At 39.6% G+C, this 23837-nt stretch overlaps 1 protein-coding gene across 1 annotated transcript in view; it reads left to right on the top strand.

Annotated features, from left to right (window-relative positions):
- Positions 1-23837, top strand: part of LOC129764427 (neuroligin-1-like) — a 615422-nt gene that overhangs the window by 579234 nt on the left and 12351 nt on the right. The gene's annotated exons all lie outside the window — the stretch shown is intronic.

Below are 23837 nucleotides of genomic sequence, written 5' to 3'. Positions count from 1 at the left end.
TCAAATTTTCTGCATGACTTCTATTTTGTAAAAATTTTAAAAAAATTAAAAAATATGTATTTTGGATATTGAAAATTGAATTTTTATTTTGTAAATAAAATAAAGAGTACTTTTTTTTCAGTGTACATTTTTTTCATATTCAACCATCAATACTCTATAACTCTTTCTAAGACACTATTTCGGTACGACTCATAGTTTTTGAGATATATTAGGCTGTCAAAAAAGTCCTGCGGTATTTCCGCGAGGTGTCGTTGTATGCGCGTAATTCTAGTTGTATTCATTGTATCGAGTCATACTATAGCTTGCATTATATTGCTATAGCATTTTTGCGCGCTATAATATAGTCCTTGACAGTGTTTTGTTTGGTTAAGTCGTTCGTGAGTTATAGTGTCGCAAATATGGAGCAAAATAAAGAGAAAATCCGACATATTTTACAGTACTACTATGACAAAGGCAAAAATGCATCTCAAGCTGCCAATAAAATTTGTGCAGTATATGGACCCGATACAGTTTCCATTTCCACCGCACAACGATGGTTTCAACGTTTTCGTTCTGGTGTAGAGGTCGTCGAAGATGCGCCACGCTCCGGAAGACCTGTCGTCGAAAATTGCGACAAAATCGCTGAATTAGCCGAGAAAGACCGGCATAGTAGCAGCCGTAGCATCGGCTAAGAGCTGGGGATAAGTCATCAAACCGTTATTAACCATTTGAAGAAGCTAGGATTCACAAAGAAGCTCGATGTATGGGTGCCACACACGTTGACGCAAAAAAACATCTTTGACCGTATCGACGCATGTGAATCGCTGCTGAATCGCAACAAAATCGACCCGTTTCTGAAGCGGATGGTGACTGGCGATGAAAAGTGGGTCACTTACGACAACGTGAAGCGCAAACGGTCGTGGTCGAAGCCCGCTGAAACGGCTCAGACGGTGGCCAAGCCCTCATTAACGGCCAGGAAGGTTCTGCTGTGTGTTTGGTGGGATTGTCAAGGAATAATCTATTATGAGCTGCTTCCCAATGGCCAAACGCTCAATTCGGACTTGAACTGCCAACAACTGGACCGCTTGAAGGTAGCACTCATGAAGAAGAGGCCATCTTTGATAAACAGAGGCCGCATTGTCTTCCATCAGGACAACGCCAGGCCACACACTTCTTTGGTGACGCGCCAGAAGCTCCGGGAGCTCGGATGGGAGGTTCTTTTGCATCCGCCGTATAGTCCGGACCTTGCACCAAGTGACTACCACCTGTTTTTTTCCATGGCGAACGAGCTAGGTAGTCAGAAGTTAGCCACAAAAGAGGCCTGTGAAAATTGGCTATCCGAGTTTTTTGCCAATAAGGAAGCGAGCTTCTATAACAGGGGTATTATGAAGTTGGCATCTCGTTGGGAGCAAGTCATCGAACAAAACGGCGCATATTTGACTTAAAACAGATGATTGTAATTAATTTTATGAACAAATGAAAATAAAAAAAAAACCGCAGGACTTTTTTGACAGCCTAATAAATTATCAAAGATTTCTCTTACTCAAATCGATACGCCCTTTTGTGGAGGCGTTCTGGCGTAGTGGTAGCATCCGTGCCTCTCACGCTAAAGGTCACGAGTTCAATTCTCACTCCCGACATTCTTCAAAAAATGGAAGTAAAAGTGACGAACCAGCCAAATGAGTTGAAAGTTACTATAATACAGATAAAAAAAAAGATACGCCCTCTTCAAAAGCTACGCTTGAGTCAAAAAATTCCCAATTGCTGTGGAAAACTCATATTTCCTCTAACCCAAACGGAATACACACTTTCATTCGTATCAAAAAATTCTCATGTTTTGTCATTTGTCGATTTCATTTCCGGAACTTAAATTACCGCTTCGTGGGACCCGTTTTGACAGCATCGAAGACATACAAAGAAACTCGTTCCGTCACCTGAAGGTAATTGCTGAATATAGCTATAGAAAGTATTTCGATGACTGGGTTGTTCGCTAGAAAAAAAAATATTGCTTCAGAAGGGGGATTTATAGGGAACTAGCTGACCCGGCAAACTTCGTCCCGCCCAAAATTTGTTTTTTGTTATCAATACCTTCAAACATTCACGTTTTCTTACTATAAGCAAGATCATGGGTCCAAATACAGAACTGTTCATTGATTGATCTTCTGTTCGACCCCGTCGAATTTACCTTTTACTATAAAATTTATAGTATTTCTAACAAAACTCATTATAATATCAGATTATTTTCAGACACAATTCTCGTTCAAGATGTTTCAATCACTTGCAAATAACATGTTTCTCCGTTATATGGAATAAATGTTTTATACAGAAAATATGATAGAATAAAGATAGCCCTAAATCGGACAATTCCTTCCTCGAGTTCTGCTCTTATCAACACATCAGGCGATCCTTTTCTTGGTATAGATAGAAGAAGATATAGGAGTGCGTTTCACATTGAAATCCATTTTCAGTTTCGAACAAAGATCAATTTCGCTAGCGCATACATCAAATGAACTAACAGCACTTGTCACTATGTAATTGCAGAACATATGGGAATTTAATTTTCCGCATTTTCACTTTTTCTTCAGAGTTCTCCGAAAATTTTCAATTGTCATGTTTGGTTGGAATATTTTTGGTTGAAATATGTGTAATAGTTTTATGGGACCCCCTCTCCATTCCAGAGGAGAAACCATTATAGAAACATTTCTCATACCCTAATTCGTATGGCAGCCCCCCTTAGAGAAGAGAGGAGTGTATTCACCATAGAAACGTGCCCCGTAAAACCTTCACATGCTAAATGTGGCTCCATTTGCCTGATTAGTTTTCGAGTTATGCAGAAATTTGTGTTTCATTTGTATGGCAGCCCCCCCTTAGAGAAGGGGGTGGAGAGTCTAACCGCCATAGAAACATTTATTGCACCCTAAAACCTCAATATGCCAAATTTGGTTTCATTTGCTTGATTAATTCTCGAGTAATGCAGAAATTTGTGTTAAATATTCAATTCTCGGATTTTCATTTCACACCCGATACTTTTTTGTTAAACGTTGTCCTACATTAAAAATCAATTCTGGACAAGGCAAAGTTCGACCGGTCTGCTTGTAATTCTACAATATTAAAACATCTTCTCTATAGGTTTTTTTTTGCAATGTGGTTAATTTTATGATTTTTTTTTCCATATATAGTTCTTCACAAAACAGTTTCAGTACCTTACAATTCGTTCTTAGACAGTTTCTCTATGCAAAAAATATTTTGGTCAGAATATTGTTTGTTGAATATTGTTGAATAATGTCCCCGACATCGAATCTAAATTAATGATATAACACATGCGTCTCACGTCCTTCTTGCAAATGTTGAAAAATTCAAGATATTCAGAAGAATTGAATACTGTTGAGGGAGCGAAAAAAATTAAAATTTCGAAAAAAATCGATATGCAAAACATAACAAGATGATCAAAAACGCACGTACAAAAATAAACCGGATCTGTGTTTCCGGCACGAGGAAAGCCCATTAGAAAAAGGACCATGTGAGACTACGATGGAAGCCTCATTTGCATGCGTGGGATGTTATAAATTTTGCTCTGCGATGGCTTTCTGTGGAAAACGAACCGCCAGGAGATTAATTGAGTTACTAGATTTGGATGGATATACGTTACCAAACGCGCGGAGATGTATTCTGACGCCGACCGTTCTATTCAAATTGAACGAACCCTTCCCTATAATTGCAACGATGAACTTTTTGCTTTAGTACTTGCAGGAAAAGCGATAAACACTGATAAAGTACATAGAACTTGTCAAGTATCCTGTTTAGAGAATGTATGTATGAATTCATTCGCAAATATGAACAAATACCGAGAATGCACGACGTAAATGGTGCACTCATTAGGTGGCCCTTCCCGGGAGGGAAATCAAGACCTAATTATTTCCTTCCATCGATACGGTACTAACTAACCACAAGTCTCATTCTTGCATGCGATCCGCTCATTATTTATCGCCAACAGCCCTTAATCGTCTCTCCATGAAATGACTTCCTCGCCTTCGAGAACAGCATTCTTCAACGGTTCAATGCCAAGAGAAGGGAAATGGGTGGAACAAAAATAGGGACGGACTGTTAGAGCTTCGCAAGCTGCTTTTGTCGACGATAGGTATGTTAATCAGGAAAGACTGGTTTCCGACAGAGAGAATTTTCTTCAGGGAAAGAAAACAGCACATATGTCGGAAAGTATGAAAACAAATTGACGTAAAACATCCCATCAATAAGCGGAGATAGAACATAGAGGTATTAAAAGTTCAACGGACTTAAAGTTTTGTTACCGATGTAGTCAGCACAAAATATGCTCCACATTTTGAAATACTTCAACCGAAATTAATACAGCTCAGCTTTTATTTTGCTTTATTATTTAATGGACACCCGACATCCATCATTGCTGCAGAGCTCCATTGCTAAATGCCGTATTAAAAATACTTGACAAGCAAAAATTTCTCCCGTTCGAAAGCAACTGATGAGGAGATCTGAGTCCGGTATTAGTGCTTTTGATCCCCCAGCCTACGACCCAGCCTCCCAGTATTCCTGCTATTCAACAGAACAGTTTGAAAAAACCTTTTATTCAAGTTTCGTCGAGTATGTAATAACGCTTGGCCAACTTGAGCAAAACTTTGTACTCGTGTAAAGTCCGAAAGATGTAAAGTATGGGAGAAGTGTATGACGAAGGACATATGGACGAATGGTTGCCCCACAGCATCTCTCTTTCGGCTTCGATGGTTTTTTTTGTATTCTCTCTAAACCACCCACCCCCCCTCGGTTAGCCGCATTCCACAACATGATGAATTTCATACCCATGTACTCATAAATGTGTCTGTGGGCGACGGTTGAGTGGTTGGGGTGTGGGAACCAGAAATACATTATCCTATAAATAGTCTAGGAACGAGCACCACCACATGAATTGGAGTGAATGCTTACGTTTTGACGAACAGCATCGTGTAAGGAACAAATTTTCTCTGCGGTCGTAGAACATAAGGGTTGAAGGTTATCCGAGAAGGGATCTATGGGTAGCGCCTCATCCTGGGAGATTTTTTTCCGAAACCCCCCATATACAGTTAATTTCATTACATCAAACGCATCTCTAAGTTATTCTTCAATTGGACATAAAAAAAATCGTTGGCATTTACAAATGAACATGCCCGTTTCTCCAAAAATCAAAAGGGATAAAAATTATGTCAACACGCAATAGGCTTCCCGAACTCAATACAGCAAACAAACGGAATGATTCCAGGCCGTCTTCGCTGTCATGAAGTCAACAGTCGGACACGTAAATTTGCATACCAACTATTAATCATTCGTCTCCATCCAGCCAGAGAGTTGATCTGTTCATGTGGGTGTGCGTTCGTATTCCTGTGTGTGTGCGTGTGTTTTTTCGAGGGGAGGAAAAGGAAGTACTTCTCTCCCATCGAGCCAGAGCATGATTGATGCGCACCCTCGTACACCTTTTCCATGTTGACGTGAGTAAGATTGAATGTTCGCATTTCAACTTGTTTTCTTTTTTTTTTTTTGTTGTTGCTTCTGACACATACGCCCCGTCTGATTGATGCTCGTTTTGAGTTCGAGTAAAAAAGGGAAAGAAAAAGAGTACCGAGCAGAAATAAACAAGTTGCTTCAAATCGTGCTCAGACAGAAGATTTCCAAGGCGTTAGAACAATTTTTGACAGTGCTACTCACAAACGACAAACGACTCTCGCGGGATGGGTTTGAGGGGATCATTTTATTCAAATTTTCGTACTCCGCTTTCCCATTCTCCCGCCGTGGCTGAGTCTTATTTGTATCGTTATTAGAAGATGTACATCGAAAAGTTGGGTTCAAAGGAGGTTATCGTATCCAAAATGGCAAAGATGTTTATATGAGTCAAAATGATTGAGCGTCTCAAAGTGTTTTCTTATCTAGGTTTTTTTAGGTGTCTTTAAATCTAGAGTAACAAAAATGATAATTGAGGGCATTTTATGCTTATCAAAAAAATTTATAAAGGAAGAATAATTTACAACAAATCTAATGATGTTAAAAGTGTTAATTGTCATCTGTGGATGTAAAATACATATCTTTGAAAGTAGAAACTTCTAGTATTGGAATCCACGATTTTCTCATTTAGGGGAACCGCGGGTAATACAAATAGTGGGGGTAATATGGACAGGTGGTTGATTTGTATAGTTACATCTTGAATTTCAGATTTATGTTAATGAGAACACCTTCTACATGTTTTTCTATAATATTTAAGCCACCCTATTGCAATGAATACTGATCAAAAGGGGAAAATGGAAACAAAAACCGAAAATCATACATGATTCCGCGAGTGGATGTTATTTCAGATGCAACGATATTAAGTATTTTGAGTGGTTTTATATCAAAATTCAATTCGCTAATGGTTATATTTCGGTTTGTGAGTTAACAGAGAAGCGATATTAGGTATGTATGGAAAAGTAAATTCATTTTTGAGTGAAAATTTCAAATTATTGAATTAACACGTTGACTGCCAACTACGAGATAACTCGTAGATTGCGATCTTTTTAAGGACGCCAACTACGAGTTATCTCGTCCTATGTTTACTTACCATTTTTGTGCATTTACGATTAAACTCGTAATATATCAGTGCTAATATAGATAGATGGCTTCTAGGAAAAGAACAAAAAATCAATGCTAGCTTGCACGAACAGAAAATTTATTTAGAAACTAACAAAAAATATAATTATAAAAATTAATTGAAATTCAAGAGGTTGCATAATATTTTATTGATTTTTGTGGAAATTCTTAAAACAATTTTCCACACAAAGGGCTGGCTTCTCTTTGCAGACTGGACAGAAATAACGCGTTTCTCGGCGTTTTTTTGCTTGGGTACATGTACGACAAGGCTTTGTTGGGCGCTCTTTTTTTTCGGTGGCAAACTCTCTAAATAATGTTGCTCTTGCAATTTTTTTTTTTTTTTTGAAACTGGTTGAATTTCTTCACCAATCAACGCGATGAGGAATTCTTCTCTGAACTTCATTAGTTTTACGTTAGAAGAAGTAACTTTTTGAAACATTTTGTGAGCGTTGTGTATATATATCTCTATGATATGTAATGAAACCTTTTTGGGCCATCTAATACTCTTTCTTAGAGATGAGTAGTATGAAAGCATTTGGTCTGATCGGTCTATGCCAGACATTCCATTATTGTAATCTCGTATTATATTCGGTTTCATAGAAATTTTTCCATTGCGATTACAGACCTCTACCATTTCAACAGCATGCATGTTTGAAATGCTAAGGACATCTCGTTTGTCCTTCCATTTGCATACAGTAACGGGTCCATTTTGCTGCCAAATACACTCCCCTTTTTTCAGCTTGCGATTTACCACATCTCTGGGATTTCCTTTTCTATTACTTCGTAGGGTTCCACACACATAAGTTTTTCGTGTAGTTAGCAGTTTTGTAAGAGTAACAGAATTATCAAAATTATCCATGTACACTGCGTATCCCTTATCCAGATAGTCCTCCAGTAAATGTAAAACAACGTCAGCAGTGTGCCCTACTTTATTATCATTTTCCTCACATTTTCCGCTATAAATCTTTATTTTCATGACAAGACCGTCGGACTCACATAGTTCATACAGTTTGATACCATATTTGTGTTTTTTATTTTTTATATATTGGCGGAAAAGCAATCTTCCTCGCCATAGCATCATGGATTCGTCAATACAAATATTTCTATCTGGTACATAGCTTTCACGCATAAAATGATTGAAATGATTTAGTATCGGTCTCACCTTGTATAATCTGTCGGCAGATGGTATTGAGTTATCAACCAAATAACGCAGTATCAACTGGAATCGATTTCGACTCATATGTGAGCGCCAAAAGTTTACATTATATAGCTTGTTTGTGCTCCAGTAATGTTCGATTGATGGAAAAGTGCAAGGTCCCATTTGCAACAATAGTCCAATAAAAACTTTCATCTCTGCAGCACTGACGTCTTTCCACTGTGATAACCTGTTAGTTTTTTTTTATTACTTTGCGTTTTTCCATTTCTTGCGCAGCATATAAATTAGTTTGTTCCACCAGTAAAGGGTGTGTCACATCAAATTGCATCACGGAAAAATCGCTGTAGAAATTCGCCCAGTAGACCGATCCTTTTGAAAATTTTAGACAGTAAAATAAAAACTATTAAACAACTTTTGGCATTTCCTTTTTATTCAAACTTCGAGCCCAAGACCGTATGCTTGCATCTTCCTCTTTACCCCGTCCATAAGGTTCTGTACAACGTCAGGTTGTAGTTTTTTTTGAACAGAAATCCATTTTCTCTTGAAGCCCGCCTCCGATTTGACAACTTTTAGGTTCTTCCGGAGGGCCTGCTTCATAATCGCCCAATATTTCTCTATTGGGCGAAGCTCCGGCGCGTTGGGCGGATTCATTTCCTTTGGCACGAAGGTGACCCCATTGGCTTCGTACCACTCCAACACGTCCTTTGAATAGGGGCACGAAGCGAGATTCGACCAGAAGATGGTCGGGCCCTCGTGCTGCTTCAATAGTGGTAGTAAGCGCTTCTGTAGGCACTCCTTAAGGTAAACCTGCCCGTTTACCGTGCCGGTCATCACGAAGGGGGCGCTCCGCTTTCCGCAAGAGCAGATCGCTTGCCACACCATGTACTTTTTGGCAAACTTGGATAGTTTCTGCTTGCGAATCTCCTCCGGAACGCTGAATTTGTCCTCTGCGGAGAAGAACAACAGGCCCGGCAGCTGACGAAAGTCCGCTTTGACGTAGGTTTCGTCGTACATTACCAGGCAATGCGGCTTCGTCAGCATTTCGGTGTACAGCTTCCGGGCTCGCGTCTTCCTCACCATGTTTTGCCTTTCGTCGCGGTTAGGAGCCTTCTGAACCTTGTATGTACGCAGGCCCTCCCGCTGCTTGGTCCGCTGGACGAATGAACTTGACAAATTCAGCTTATTGGCGACATCCCGGACCGAACTTCTCGGATCACGTCTAAATTGCTTAACTACGCGCTTGTGATCTTTTTCACTGACGGAGCATCCATTTTTGCCGTTCTTCACCTTCCGGTCGATGATTAGGTTCTCGAAGTATCGTTTTAGTACTCTGCTGACCGTGGATTGGACGATTCCCAGCATCTTACCGATGTCCCGATGTGACAACTCCGGATTCTCGAAATGAGTGCACAGGATTAATTCACGACGCTCTTTTTCGTTCGACGACATTTTTCCAAATTTAAGAAAAATTGACAGTGAAGCATGGCCAACGTGATCTATACACTCTTATCTGATTATAAGCGAAAGCTGAAGCTATAATTCCTAAAAATTAAATTTCTACATCGTTTTTTCCGTGATGCAATTTGATGTGACACACCCTTTAATGCACGAAATTCATCCGAAAAAATAAGTCCACCAGCGTATGTACCGTAAAATTTGCCGTATCCAATTTCACACCAATATTTTCTTGAAAATAAATACTTCAGGATTTTGTTGAATTTCTGTCCACAAATCATCATTCGCATTTGATGTTGTTGTTTGAGAATCATCGTTATTATCTTCAGGTTCAGGATCCACTTCACATTCGGAGACGACCATATCTTCACTATCACTTGAATTATCAGAAGGTTCATAATCACTACTATCGTTATCATCCTCATCAAACATCTCGTCAAATTCTGAATCACTGAGATTTGCGTAATACTCCAATTCATTTTGAGTCAGTGATCTTTTCTTTTCCATATTGGGTTCTTGATAATTTAATTACAACAATAATTATAAAACAAAACACTCAAGAGGAACGTAAATGTGATGTACTCGACAAGTTCTGCAGCACTACTGATGAAATATGATGAAATATGCACGCGTATCTATGATTCAGAGATTAGAGAAGCGACAGGTAGAAACGTGTCTGTGCACGAATTATCTCGTAGTTGGCTTCCGCGAAGAGATTTCTGTTCCAGAAGCCAACTACGAGATAATTCGTATGACCTTTTTTTATGAAAAAAGCAACAAATTTTTTTTTTTATGATACCTATGTACTAGAATTTGAGTTTTTAATAATATAATGTGATAAAATTAAATTGCCATTTTTGGCCACATTTCTGAAGATTGCCTTGGCAGTCAACGTGTTAACTATACTGATGGGGTAAAACGGACAGTTGCCTCTGGGGGGGTGAGATGGACTGTGAAAAACCTGTTTAATCTATTCCTAAAGGCGGGATTCCACCTATTCCATTTGATGCATGCCACAAGTCAATGCTTCTTGCTTATTGGAGTGTATCATTTTACGACATAATTGGTATTGTTGAACGATGTTACCCTTATCCAATGGCTTGCGGATCGATGCGGTGTGTGTAGCACGACAATGTTGGGGCAACTACGTCATTTATTGTCGATTATCATAATTCACCAGATTAATGGAGCAACAAAATTATTGATTATAAAAACAATAACATCAAGACATATGTTGGAGCAGTGCGCGATCGCACATTACTGTGTAGTGACTGAGGTGGAAACAAAATTTAAAAAAACGCGCAAGTATCATATGCATTGTTATTTACGTTGACCTTGTAGCATGTATCATGTTGAATAGGTCGAATTCCGCCTTAAAGAATGCCCTGCGTCTATAAATGGAAATTAAATCGCCAAATGTCTAACATTATCCTATTGTATCGCATTGTTTTTGAATAGCTATCCAGTTTTTTTTTCTCAGACTCGATTTATGTTATTTTTATTTATGTATGTCCCTCGCAAACATTTGCATTGTTAAACCTCCTTTACATACAGTTTACTGTAGGGTAATTCAATGCCAAAATAGGCGGTCACTGCCTCGCTCCCCATCGATACAAGCGCCGAAGGCTGCCCGAATCACAATTTTCACTGTAATATAAAAACTGTAAAAGTAACAGTTTTAACAGCTACTGATTTTTTATTACAGTACTAGCTGACCCGACGCACTTCGCGCCGCCCAAAATAGATTTTTTGATTTGAATACTTTCAAACATCCACGTTTTCTTACTAAGTGAACGTTAGTGAGTCCAATCACTGAACTCTTCATTGATTGATTACCCTTTGACCCTTTACAATTTCCTTTTACTATAAATTCCGATTTTTCTCTCCGCTATATTGATCTACGGGAAGAGACGAATACAACGAAATATATATGACTCAAATTGAACCATTCCTTCCTCGGCTTTTGCGCTTACCAACACATTTGGCCTTCCATTTTTATTTATCGATATAAGATATGGAAATGCGTTATTTCGCCTGAAAATCCATTTCCACTTACGAACAAAGATCAATTTCGATAGCACAAATATCGAATAAACTAACAACGCTTATTTTTTTTTTTTTTTTTATTAATTCGTTTATTTTTACAGGCTCAGTTACTTAAGTTTAAAGGAGCCGAATTCTTAAATATAATTTTAAAACTATATACATAAACAATTTTCTTAGATCTATGGTTAGTAAGGTGGAAAACCGATTACTCGCGGTGTACTCGAGTTTAGGAGGGTGACATATTTTTAGGAGAAGGATGGGATATAAGGAAATTGTAACAATGTTGATGAACACTCATTTCTTAAATCTATTCGTATATCTATAGTGTATTTACATTTCAACTTATTCTACTATTTATAGCAAGGGGACGAATTACCCGCAAAGGAAGGAAAGGAGGGTATAAGGATGTAGGGACAATCACACACGAAGATCTATAGCTTTAAGGAAAACATATATATGGGACATGTAATCAAGGTCTAACCGAGCCAACACATCTCTCACCGGCACATTGGGCTGCCTTCCTCTAGCCCGAAGGGAGTTTTCTAAATTCGATCTGGCAACAAGATACACCTCACACGCCCAAACAACGTGTTCGATGTCGTGGTAACCTCGGCCACAAATGCAGAGATTGCTACCGGCCAGATTGAAACGAAAGAGTAACGCGTCTAACGAACAGTGATTGGACATGAGTCGGGAGAAGGTGCGAATAAAGTCCCGACTCAAGTCTAGACTTTTGAACCACGGTTTGAGGCTAACCTTAGGGATAATCGAGTGAAACCACCGGCCCAATTCATCTTCATTCCACTTGCGTTGCCAGTTAGCGATGGTATTTTTGCGGACTAATGAATAAAATTCATTGAAGGCGATTTGACGCTGATAAATATCGCCTTCAATTGCACCTACCTTTGCTAATGAGTCAGCCCTCTCATTACCCGGAATGGAGCAATGTGAAGGGACCCAGATAAAGGTAATGACATAACAGCGTCTGGATAAAGCACTCAAAATTTCTCGTATTCTCTCAAGGAAGTACGGCGAGTGCTTTTCCGGCCTCACTGAACGGATAGCTTCGACAGAGCTAAGACTATCCGTTACAATGTAATAGTGTTCAACAGGTCGTGAGGCGACGCTGTCCAGCGCCCAATGAATTGCTGCCAATTCAGCAATATACACTGAGCAAGGATTCTGAAGACTGTGTGAGGTGCTAAAAAATTCGTTGAACACTCCAAATCCTGTGGACTCGTTTATAGTGGACCCATCAGTAAAGTACATATTATCACAATTGATACCCCCATACTTTTCATCGAAGATCGTTGGAGCGATCCTCGATCGTTGGTAATCTGAATATTCATGGATATCTTGCTTCATGGACAGATCAAAATGCACAGAGGAATTGATGTAGTCAAGGAAACAAACACGGTTGGGAATATACGAAGAAGGATCAACCTGCATGGAGATGAATTCATGATATGAACTCATGAATCCGGAGTGAAAATTTAGCTCGATCAGCTGGTCAAAATTTCCGATCACCAATGGGTTCATGACCTTACACCGGATGAAGAACCGAAGAGATAATAAATTGAAGCGATCTTTTAGTGGGAGTAGGCCTGCCAAAACCTCGAGACTCATGGTATGCGTTGAGGGCATACATCCCAACGCGATACGGAGACAAAGATACTGAATTCGCTCGAGTTTAATGAGGTGTGTTTTGGCAGCTGATTGAAAACAGAAACTGCCATACTCCATCACTGAGAGAATAGTTGTTCGATACAACATTATAAGATCTTCTGGGTGGGCTCCCCACCAGGTGCCGGTAATTGTACGGAGAAAGTTTATTCTTTGCTGGCATTTTTTACTCAGATACCTAATATGGGCCCCCCAAGTACATTTGGAGTCGAACCAGACCCCAAGATACTTGAATGACATAGCATGAGTGATCGGTTTACCCAAAAGTTGAAGCTTTGGTTTTGCTGGTCTATGCTTCCTAGAAAAAACCACCATCTCTGTTTTCTCCGTGGAGAATTCGATCCCTAGCCCAATGGCCCAGGTTGAAAAATTGTTCAAAGTATCTTGTAAGGGTCCTTGCAGGTCGGATTCGTTTGATCCTACGACAGACACCACTCCATCATCTGCAAGTTGTCTTAGGCTGCAATTTTGTGTAAGGCAATTGTCGATGTCGCTTACATAGAAGTTGTACAAAAGGGGGCTTAAACATGAGCCCTGGGGGAGGCCCATGTAAGAGACCCGACTTACTGCCGAATCTCCGTGAGAAAAGTTCAAATGTTTCTCACAAAGCAAGTTATATAACATATTATTCAATAGAGGCGGCAGACCCCGAGAGTGTAATTTGTCCGACAAAACCTCTATTGAAACAGAATCGAAAGCCCCCTTTATGTCCAAGAATACTGAAGCCATTTGTTTTTTTTCGGCGTAAGCCATTTGAATTTCTGAAGAAAGCAACGCAAGACAATCATTCGTCCCCTTGCCCCTGCGGAACCCATATTGTGTATCTGAGAGTAGGCCATTCGTTTCAACCCATCGATCAAGGCGAAACAAGATCATTTTCTCCAACAATTTCCGTATACAAGACAGCATTGCTATTGGGCGGTACGAATTGAAGTCGGACGCGGGTTTTCCGGGTTTTTGAATAGCTATAACTCGTACTTGTCTCCAATCATCTGGAACAATATTATTCTCCAGAAACCGATTGAATAAATTCAACAAGCGATGTTTCGCCACATCAGGGAGGTTTTTCAGCAAGTTGAACTTAATTCTATCCGATCCCGGAGCAGAATTGTTACAAGAAAGCAGAGCAAGAGAGAATTCTACCATCGAAAACTCGGAATCAAGATCGCACCTATCTTGTGGTATATCTCGAACAATTTTTTGCACAGGAGCGGAATCAGGACAAACCTTCCGTGCAAAATTAAAAATCCATCGATGTGAATATTCTTCGCTTTCATTCGTTGAATAGCGATTTCTCATGTTTCGAGCCACTTTCCATAATTTTTTCATTGACGTTTCTCGTGACAAACCTCCCACGAAATTTCGCCAATAAGCACGTTTTTTCCCTTTGATTAAGTTTTTAAATTGATCTTCAAGGGCTAAATACGTTTGAAAATTTTCAGGGGTTCCACGTTTCCGAAAAGCTTTAAATGCATTCGATTTTTCTACATAAAGCTTGGAACACTGGCTATCCCACCATAGATTGGGAGGCCTTCGGCGAATAGTGGAACCTGGGATGGGTTTCGTTTGAGCGCGAACTGCGCTGTCATAGATCAAACGAGAAAGGAAGTTATACTCCTCCAATGGAGGTAAGCCATCTCTGGAATTGATGGCTAGAGCAATCGCGTCCGCATATTTTTTCCAGTCAATGTGTCTTGTGAGGTCATATGCCATGTTTATAGATTCAGAAGAATTCGACCCAATGGTGATGGAAATTTTGATTGGCAAGTGATCACTACCGTTGGGGTCCTGGATTACATTCCACTTGCAATCTAACGATAGTGAATTCGAGCAAAGCGAGAGGTCAAGAGCACTTGGGTTAGCAGGAGGTTTAGGTACACGTGTTGTTTCCCCAGTATTCAAAACGGTCATATTGAAGCTGTTACAAAGGTCATAGATCAACGATGAACGATTGTCGTCGTACTGTTCCCCCCAGGCAGTTCCGTGAGAGTTGAAGTCTCCCAAGATCAATCGTGGCTCAGGAAGGAGTGAGCACATGTCAACAAGTTGCTTGCGGCTAACCGCAGCTCTCGGAGGCCAATACAAGCTGACAATACAGAGGTCTTTGCCTCTGATGTTTGCATGACAAGCAACAGCTTCGATCCCTCCAATAGGTGGAAGGTCAATTCGAAAAAATGAGTGGTACTTATTGATCCCCAATAGCACCCCTCCGTATCTGTCATCACGGTCCAAGCGAACAATATTGAAATCGTGGAAAGAGAGATCATCTCGCGAAGAAAGCCAAGTTTCGGACAGAGCAAAAACATCACAATTGGAGTTATGAATTAAAAATTTGAATGTATCCAATTTAGGGATAAGACTACGACAATTCCACTGTAAAACAGTGATATCTCCGACCTCTCTATTTGAATTAGACATCAAGAGAGATAATCATTGCAAGGAGGGGCCATGTTTGCATCAATTGTTGCAAAATTGTCTTTAATACTGGAAGCATTGAGATAACAATGGTTCTGATGGAGTCGGAAACATTAAAACACGTGAAGATTTGATCCACAAGGTCAGACAACTTTATAAATCCCGATTGGGAAGTTGAACTGGACGGAATAACAGGGACAGTTGGGGTTTTTGATGTCCCCTCGAGTGCTGGGTTGTTCAAAGATGAACTATTCCCACGGAAGCCAGGAGGAACCTGATTTTGCTTGTCCGCTGCACTCGATTTTTTAGGCAAGCTAACAGGGGGTATCACCGGGGGGACTTGTTCTTGAATTTTGGGAGTGGTCACATTTTTGCGCCGGGGATTCCCTTTGAAAATAAACGGTGTGCCCCCGCTAGCTGTGTCCGCTTCCATTTCATCAACTGGCAACGTAGAGAAAACATTGTGTGTGTAGATTGGTTGTTGTTGCTGCTGGGCCAGTGGAGAAGCGCCCTTTAAAATTTCCGCAAATGTGCGTTTCGAGCGTTCCTTTAAAGAGCGCTTCTGTTTCTCCCAGCGACTCTTGTAAGTTTCACAAGCTGAGAGTACATGTGGAGCTCCTCCGCAATATGGACACTTATGCTCAGTCGCACTGCAGGATTCGCCCACATGTTGCTCTCCGCAAGTGGCACAGCGCTCCTTGTTGGCACAATAAGCTGAAGTGTGGCCAACAGACTTGCATTTTTGGCAAGTCATGGGCTTTGGCACGAAGAGTCGCATAGGCAGCCTCAATTTATCCACCATGACGTAGTCAGGGAGGGCGGAACCAGCAAAAGTTACTCGAAACGAGTCGGACGGCGTGAATTTAGTTTCTCCCCCTTCTTGGGAGACTTTCCCTAGTTGGCGGCAGTCCAAGATTTTAACACTCACCAAAGGGAGTTTTTTAAATTTTCCAAATCCTTCTTTTATCATTTTACACGTCAGACCCGTTTCAGTTACCACCCCCGAGATTTCTACGTCATGGGACGGCACGTAGACACGATACTCTAGGGTGAACCTCTGGTCGATCACAATACCGTTTGCATGTTTCCGGTCACTCACGATAACACGCAGTTTGTTCGGTCTAACTTTTAAAATTTCGATCACGGAGGAGTAGTATCTTGTCAGATCTTTCGTGATCTGAATAACATTCAGTGCTTTTCCGTTTGGTTTGGGCCGGAAGAAAACAACCCAGGGACCAGTTCCAGGTGCATCTTCTGGATAAACCTTGACACGGGGAGAGGATACAACAGAAGAGGAAGACGAGGACGAGGTTGGAACTGGCTCGGAAATATCAGAAGAAGGAAATGAAATCGATGGTGGGAGAGGAGGAGTGGGAGTTTTGGGGAGTTCAGGGAGGAGGGAGGAGGCAATTTTTTTCGAGGGGGGCTTGGTAGGATGAGCAGATTCGTCCCCAGACGAACTACATTCTGTAGGAGGGACTCGTTTATGTTTTTTCCCATTTACTTTTTTTGAATTGGTTTCAGAGTCGGAGGTCTCCATTTCTGGAGATCCCTCATCATTCTCCATTATAATCAATGTTCTAACTAATTTTCTAATCTTATATTTATATTTATTTTATATGTACCTCGTTGCACCAAATCGAACGGCAGACCACGTTGATACAGACGAGATGGTGTATCGGCCAATAATGCGATGAATCGGTATACCTCGGTGATAATACGGCAATGCCAGAAAAACAATGCCGATAATCCGACACCAGCAAAAGGTCACAGCGTCCGCTGTAGCAGCCTTTGTTCTCCGCTGATTGTGGCACTGGTATTCCGCTTTTCCACAGCACGGATCACACGCGACATTCACAAACCCGCTTGGGTGAAAACGAACAACGCTTATTAACAGGTGTTAAATAAAAAATGAGAATTTTTTCAATCACATATAAAATACACATATTTTTTTTGTTTTTTCATCGATTTCAGTATTTTTTATTAATAACATTATGTATTTTCTTCAAAAAAAATGTCAGTGAATGTTTGAGTAAGGGCCGTGGTCTGCTGTTCGACGCAACTTTGTCGCGATGCTCTCACAAGAACGTTGTACGGCACTTACGTCCATTTTCCGGATACAATTCCGGATTCTTGTAGTCAGTTGCTTCGTGTCCAATTGTTTTTTGACGTAGGATTACGTCTTTCGGGAACATATTGGGGTACAAATTGAAAATCGAGAATCGAGCACATCGCGAAAATTGTCCAATTTCAAACGCTTATTGCTCAGTCATTTGATGATGGATTGATGAAATTTTTGCGTCAATCGATTTCGGCACTACATAACAATTTTTTATATTGAATAAAATAATATATATCATTAAACTAACTATCAAACAATTGAAAAATCTCAACCCCTATCCTAACGGAAATACCCACTTCTGATTGGTCGAAATTGACGACACATGCGGCGGTTCCCTAACAGAGACATCAAAAACAAGCTGCCTAGGGGAAATCGGCATTGCAAATACATGAAAGTAGGGGGAGCTTTTGCTCCCGCCGAGATGTGTTCCCAAACAGAGACATCAAAACCAAGCTGTGATGGAAATCGGCGAAGTCGGGGTCATTTTTATATTGCAAGTAAGAAGAGTGATACGAATAATTGTAGCAAATAAAATTTAAATTTGAAACTTTAATGTTGGTTGCTTCGTGAAACTCCATATCAATGTCCGATTGTGTATTGTGAAAAATTCAGCACAAGGGTAGGTGTAAAATTGTATACGGTAGCCGTTGTGTTAACCGTTTCCCGTACAACATAGAGTATCACTACATATAGTACATATAGTATTAGGTATTGTTAGTCCAATTAAAATTCGCATTGGGTTGAATACACAATCAGAAAGTAAAAATTATAAAAGAAAATTACCTTTCCCATTTCAAATATATTTTCCCTATATTAAAGTAACATGTTTTTACTGATAAGAAAAATTGATAATTGTGTTCGGTATTGATAATTATCTTATATCACATTGGTGAATTTTTTTCTTTATTTCATCAATACATATCACAAGAGGCATCTCGTCTAGGATCATAGAGGGCGGTTCTCATCATATCTCGTTCCACTTCGGTATCCTTTATCTGATACGCACCATCCAACGACTGTTAATCATCCTTCTGTCATCATCACCCGTTAAACACTGGTGGAATGGACAAACAATACCCAACAACCAAACAAAACGTTCCTTTTCAGGTCTACCTAATCATTATCAAAGAGTTTAACGATGTAATTATTCAAAATCAACAGATAACCTAACGGAATCCTACGTCAATTATGCGGTCGTGTCTCGGACACAACCCTCCTGTGACTTTTTTTACACTAGGGCACTGAGTGAGCCAAAGAAATCCTCTATTGGGCGGCACTGGGGCAAGTTTGTTGGGTTACGATCTTTCGGCACGAACGGTATCTTTTTCTCCTCAAGATACGCCAACGTCTTCTTGGCGTAATGGGAAGACGCCTTGTCCGGCCAGAAGACGTACTTCCCATCCGCGTGATGCTCGTTCAGGAACGGCAGCAGGATTTTATCGAGGCACTCTTCTCGATAGATTTGTTGGTTGATTGCCAGACCGCTCGGCTTAAACCAAGGCTTTGAAATGCCCCGGTCGGTAATGGCGATGTAAAACATAACCTTTTTTTCAAACTTGTGCTTGAACTTGTATTTCACTACAGGCGGTGTGGATGACTTGTCACTGGAGTAATAATTATCATTTCCTGGAATATGCGTTTTGGACAGCGGAAAATAGCTTTCGTCGTCCAGAACGAAAGACGTCCCGCGGTATTTTTTGGTCATCCACCGACACTGTGATTTAACTGTCTCAATCTGTTCCTCCGTGTATTCCGGCGACCTCGTCTTCTTCCTGCAGACGATTCCTTCCATCTTGAGGGTCCGATGGATCAATACGTGGGAGCAGCCATATTTCCGACCGGCGTCACGCAGGCTGGTTGCGTCCTTGTTGTCAAACAGCTTCTTTAACGATGTCTTCCTCTGCTTCGTCATTATCGTCACCGGACGACCACTTCCGACCTTCCGCTCTACGTTCAGGGAACCCAGGATACGATATACCGTACTGACAGGTACATTTTCTTCCTTAAAATGTGCCACCATGAACTTTTTTCCTTGCTGGAAATGCGTTTCGTAGAACCGTACAATGCGTTCGCGGAGCACGTGCTGTTTCGACGCCATTTTTGCTTTGACTAAATTCAAACTAGCAAAACCAAACACGTCTACTGTTTCTAGGGAGCCCAAAGAGCCATTTTCTTGGAGAAAGAAAAGTTTACGCTCTTTATTTGAGTTACTGAAAGGTATTGAAAAATTCTCATTTTTTATTTAACACCCGTTATGATGTAATTTTCGAACATGTGGGAATTCATTTTACCGAATTTTCCGACCTTCGTTCAGAGTTTTCCGAAAATTTTCCGATTTTTTTTTCTCCACTATATTGATCAACGAAAAGAGACGAATACAATAAAATAAAGAAGGCTAAAATCGAAACATCCCTTCTTCGGGTTTCCGCTTACCAACAGATTTTGCCTTACATTTTTATTTATATAGACTAGCTGACCCGGCAAACTTCGTCCTGCCCAAAAATTATTTTTCGTTATCACATTCGCGTTTTCTTACTAAGCGCACGTTCATGGGTCCAATCGCATAACTGTTCATTGATTGATCTTCTAATCTACCCTTTAAAATTACCTTTTACTATAAAATTCCTAATTCTTCTACCAAAACTCGTCATTATAATATTATGATCAGGGGACTGTTTTCAGACACAATTCTCGTTCCAGATTTCCCGACCACTTGCAAATAACATGTTTCTCCGTTACATGGAATAAATGTTTGATACAGAAAATATGATAGAATAACGACAGCCCTAAATCGGACCATTCCTTCCTCGAGTTTTGCTCTTATCAACACATACGGCGATCCATTTTTATTTATATAGATGAAGAAACTATAGGAGTGAGTTTTATCACTTAAAAATCAATTTCCACTTTAGAACAAAGATCAATTTCGTTAGCGCAAACATCAAATGGACTAACAACGCTTGTCACTATGAAATTGTAGCAAATTTTCCCATCTGAAGAAAGTTTTCCGAAAAATTTCAATTGTCATGTTTGGTTGGAATATGTTTGATTGAAATATGTGCTTTAATTTTTTGGAAACCTCCTCCACTCCAGAGGACGGAGGGGTGTCATACCATCATAGAAACATTTCTCGTACTCAAAAAACCCCACATCACAAATTTGGTTTCGTTTGCGTCATTGATTCTCGAGTAATGCAGCCCCCCTTAGGGAGGGGAGAGGAGTGTCAAACCAACATAGAAAAGTGTATTGCCCCCTACAGCTTCCATATACCGAAATTGGTTCAATTTGCTTGATTAGTTCTTGAGTTATGCAAAAACTTATACTTCATCTGTATGGTAGTCCCTCTTTCCCTTAGAGAGAGGGGAGAAGTGTTGATTCATCATAGAAACCTCCACGTGTCAAATTTGGCTCGATTTGCTTGATTAATTCTCGAGTTATGCAGACATTTGTGTTTCATTTGTATGGCATCCTCCCCTCAAAGTGGAGTGTCAAACCACCATAAAATCGTTCATCGATCCCTAGAGCCTCCATATGCCAAGTTTGATTCCATTTTCTTGATTAGTTCCTCAGTTATGCAGAAATTTATGCTTGATTTGTATGGCAGCCCCCCTTAGAGAGAGGGAGTGTCTACTCATCATGGAAACGTTTCTTGCCCCCTAAAACCTTCACATGCCAAATTTGGCTTCATCTCTTTGATTGGTTTTCGAGGTATGCAGAAATTTGTATTTCATTCGTGTGGCGAATGAAATACAAATTTCACGAAAACCACTAAAACTTAGGTAGAAAAATGTTTCAGTTTACGACTGGAAATATTAGAATTGGATTACCGTTCTGAATCATATTTCGGACGCTTAAGACATATGATGCAGAAAACAGATCTAAACTCTATGCACAGGTATTATTCGGTTGATATTTTAAATAAATTAGTTCAATATGCTTTTAAGCTTTCTACGTTGGTACCTATTTGATTGAAAACTAACACTAACACTAACATTGAACACTAAATCAAATTTTGGACAGATTGAATTCAAATTTCGGACACTGTATTTTGTAATTTTTTGGACGAAAATTACATTACACTTGATTATATTTTATAGTCAACACAAACGATAATGAGTAGTGTTGTAAGATTTCTGCCGATTATGTTATAATTTAAATGTAGTTCTCATGTGAAATGATAGAGAAATCAAGGGATTACTCCAAAAAAGCAATTGTGATATTAATTTGTTAGTTATATCATCAGTGCATTAAGCATTTCAAGATATTAGAACAAAGTATCCGAAATATGATTCAGAACGGTATGTAGCAACTGCTCCTATTCAGGATGACTGTTATAAGCACAGAGCTGAAAACTATAAAACTTTTTAACTATAAACTGCTATTGTGGATTTCTTGATACGTGTAGAAGTCTCATCTTAAGGGGGACTGTACTTTAGAGTTTATTTTGGTGATAGGTTAGGGTATATTCGACAATGTATTTTCTATTTTTTGGATGCCAATACAGCGCGGACTCGATTATATACAGTTTTTGATTTCTTTTCACTGTATATAATCGAGTCAAAAAAAAAAAATTATTTGTTTTTTTTTGCATTTATTTTTCGATTTTTGAAAATATGAGAGGAAATTGATTTTAAATTTAGCCAGATTGACTCAGGAGGTGATAGACGATCATATTTGATGAAAAAAAAATCCTCCTACGCATATGTTCGAATGTCAACAATGACAGAGTTATAGAACTTTATTTTTGTTTCGGACTCTGTTGCCTCAAATTGGCTCTACATTAAAAAGTATGCTACGGAAGACGATATTGATACTGTCATTTGAAAGATGAGGGTATAGCAGTGAAACAACTAAATTAGTGGATTTTAATAACATTTTGGAAGTGAAAAACTTAAAAGTTATTAATTTTTTAATGTTTAATTTTCTATAGTTACTTTTGTTGGAAAAAGCAGCCATTGTTTTAATCGAATGGCCGCCATTTTAGTATTTTTTTGAATTTAGAAAAACCGCTACGTAACGATTTAAAAAATTCATTTTTTACTTTCCTACACGCCAATTTCATCTGGATCGGTCCCCCAAATTCTGAGAAAAACGTATTGTATTCTTATTGATTATTTGAATTTCTAAACCATCGAAACCTCTAAAAAGATAATTTACTGCTATCACCAGAAACACTTTGGTACAATATTCAGATACAGTAGAACTCCGATTATCAGCGGTATTGTCGGGCAGGGTCACCGCGAATATCTAAAATCGTGGATAACGCCATGAAGGACTCAAAATGAGTTTTGTTTGACCTATGATTGGCTATGTTTGACCAATACAGAAATCATAAAATTATTCATTTGTAAAGTCGTGATTATGTGAAAGCAATGACCACAACAAAAGAGCAAGAGCCTACCACTCACTCTGTGACAACATACGGGAATGCCTACAGATTTACTATGGAATTCAATTCGCGTATAATCGGGATTCTACTGTATTTACAGGTTCAACCATAACGAAGGTCATCCCAAGTCAAACCACGAGCCAATTATGCTTCTGATCCAGCTCATCTACATCCGCATATCTTGACAAACCATCTCCCGCTTTCATGACTAATTTGAGAAAAAAAATAAAAATTCGTTATCATTCGTTATCACATTTTTTCGTGCCCAAAACGTTTCGCCATCATCATTCCACCATTCCACACATTTTGAGATAAATTTTCAAAGCAGAGTGGAAATAAAAAAAATGGTAATTGGTATTTACCGTTCCCTCAATTCCAACCAACCTGGCAATTCCATCCATAGCTGCCCGAGCATCCGTCTAGGAGACCGCATTCACAGGAAGAAACAGCCTGCCCATATACAGCAACTACGGAAAAAAATCGCAGCATTTTTTTTGCTCCAAAAGAAGAGGCATAAATTTTGTTAGCCGAAGCCGTTTCGGTGGTAACCATCAAAAATGTATTTTCCTTGGGTGTTTACCTACAAAGCAAAAAGTTTGCTCAGCAGCAAACGCACAAGCATAGGATAGGCTGTGCCTTCTGCCATTCCACCCACATGATACGTGAAGTCCGTGTTTTCGCTTTTTTTTTGTGGAACGTGGCTAATGAATAGAATGAAAGAATGCGGAGCAAACCAAACCGACTCTCGTTCCGGCAGATATCTATTTTATGCATTGAAAGATTGGTTCATACTTGCATTCGGTTTTTCCCACGATTTGAAATTGTATGATTCATTGCAAGAGCATTTTCATACGCGGCTCAACATTTTGATTACTGTGATTACTGATGTTGAAAACATCGTAGATTCGAATGAAGTTTAACAAACAAGCTCTCACGTTTGATTAAATTGATGACAGCCACACGGTCGGCAG

The sequence above is a fragment of the Toxorhynchites rutilus genome, chromosome 2 (genome assembly GCF_029784135.1).
Source record: "Toxorhynchites rutilus septentrionalis strain SRP chromosome 2, ASM2978413v1, whole genome shotgun sequence".
In the NCBI taxonomy this organism is placed as follows: domain Eukaryota; kingdom Metazoa; phylum Arthropoda; class Insecta; order Diptera; family Culicidae; genus Toxorhynchites; species Toxorhynchites rutilus.
Note: the sequence above shows the minus strand (reverse complement) of the source record. Positions and strands in the feature narration are given on the sequence as shown.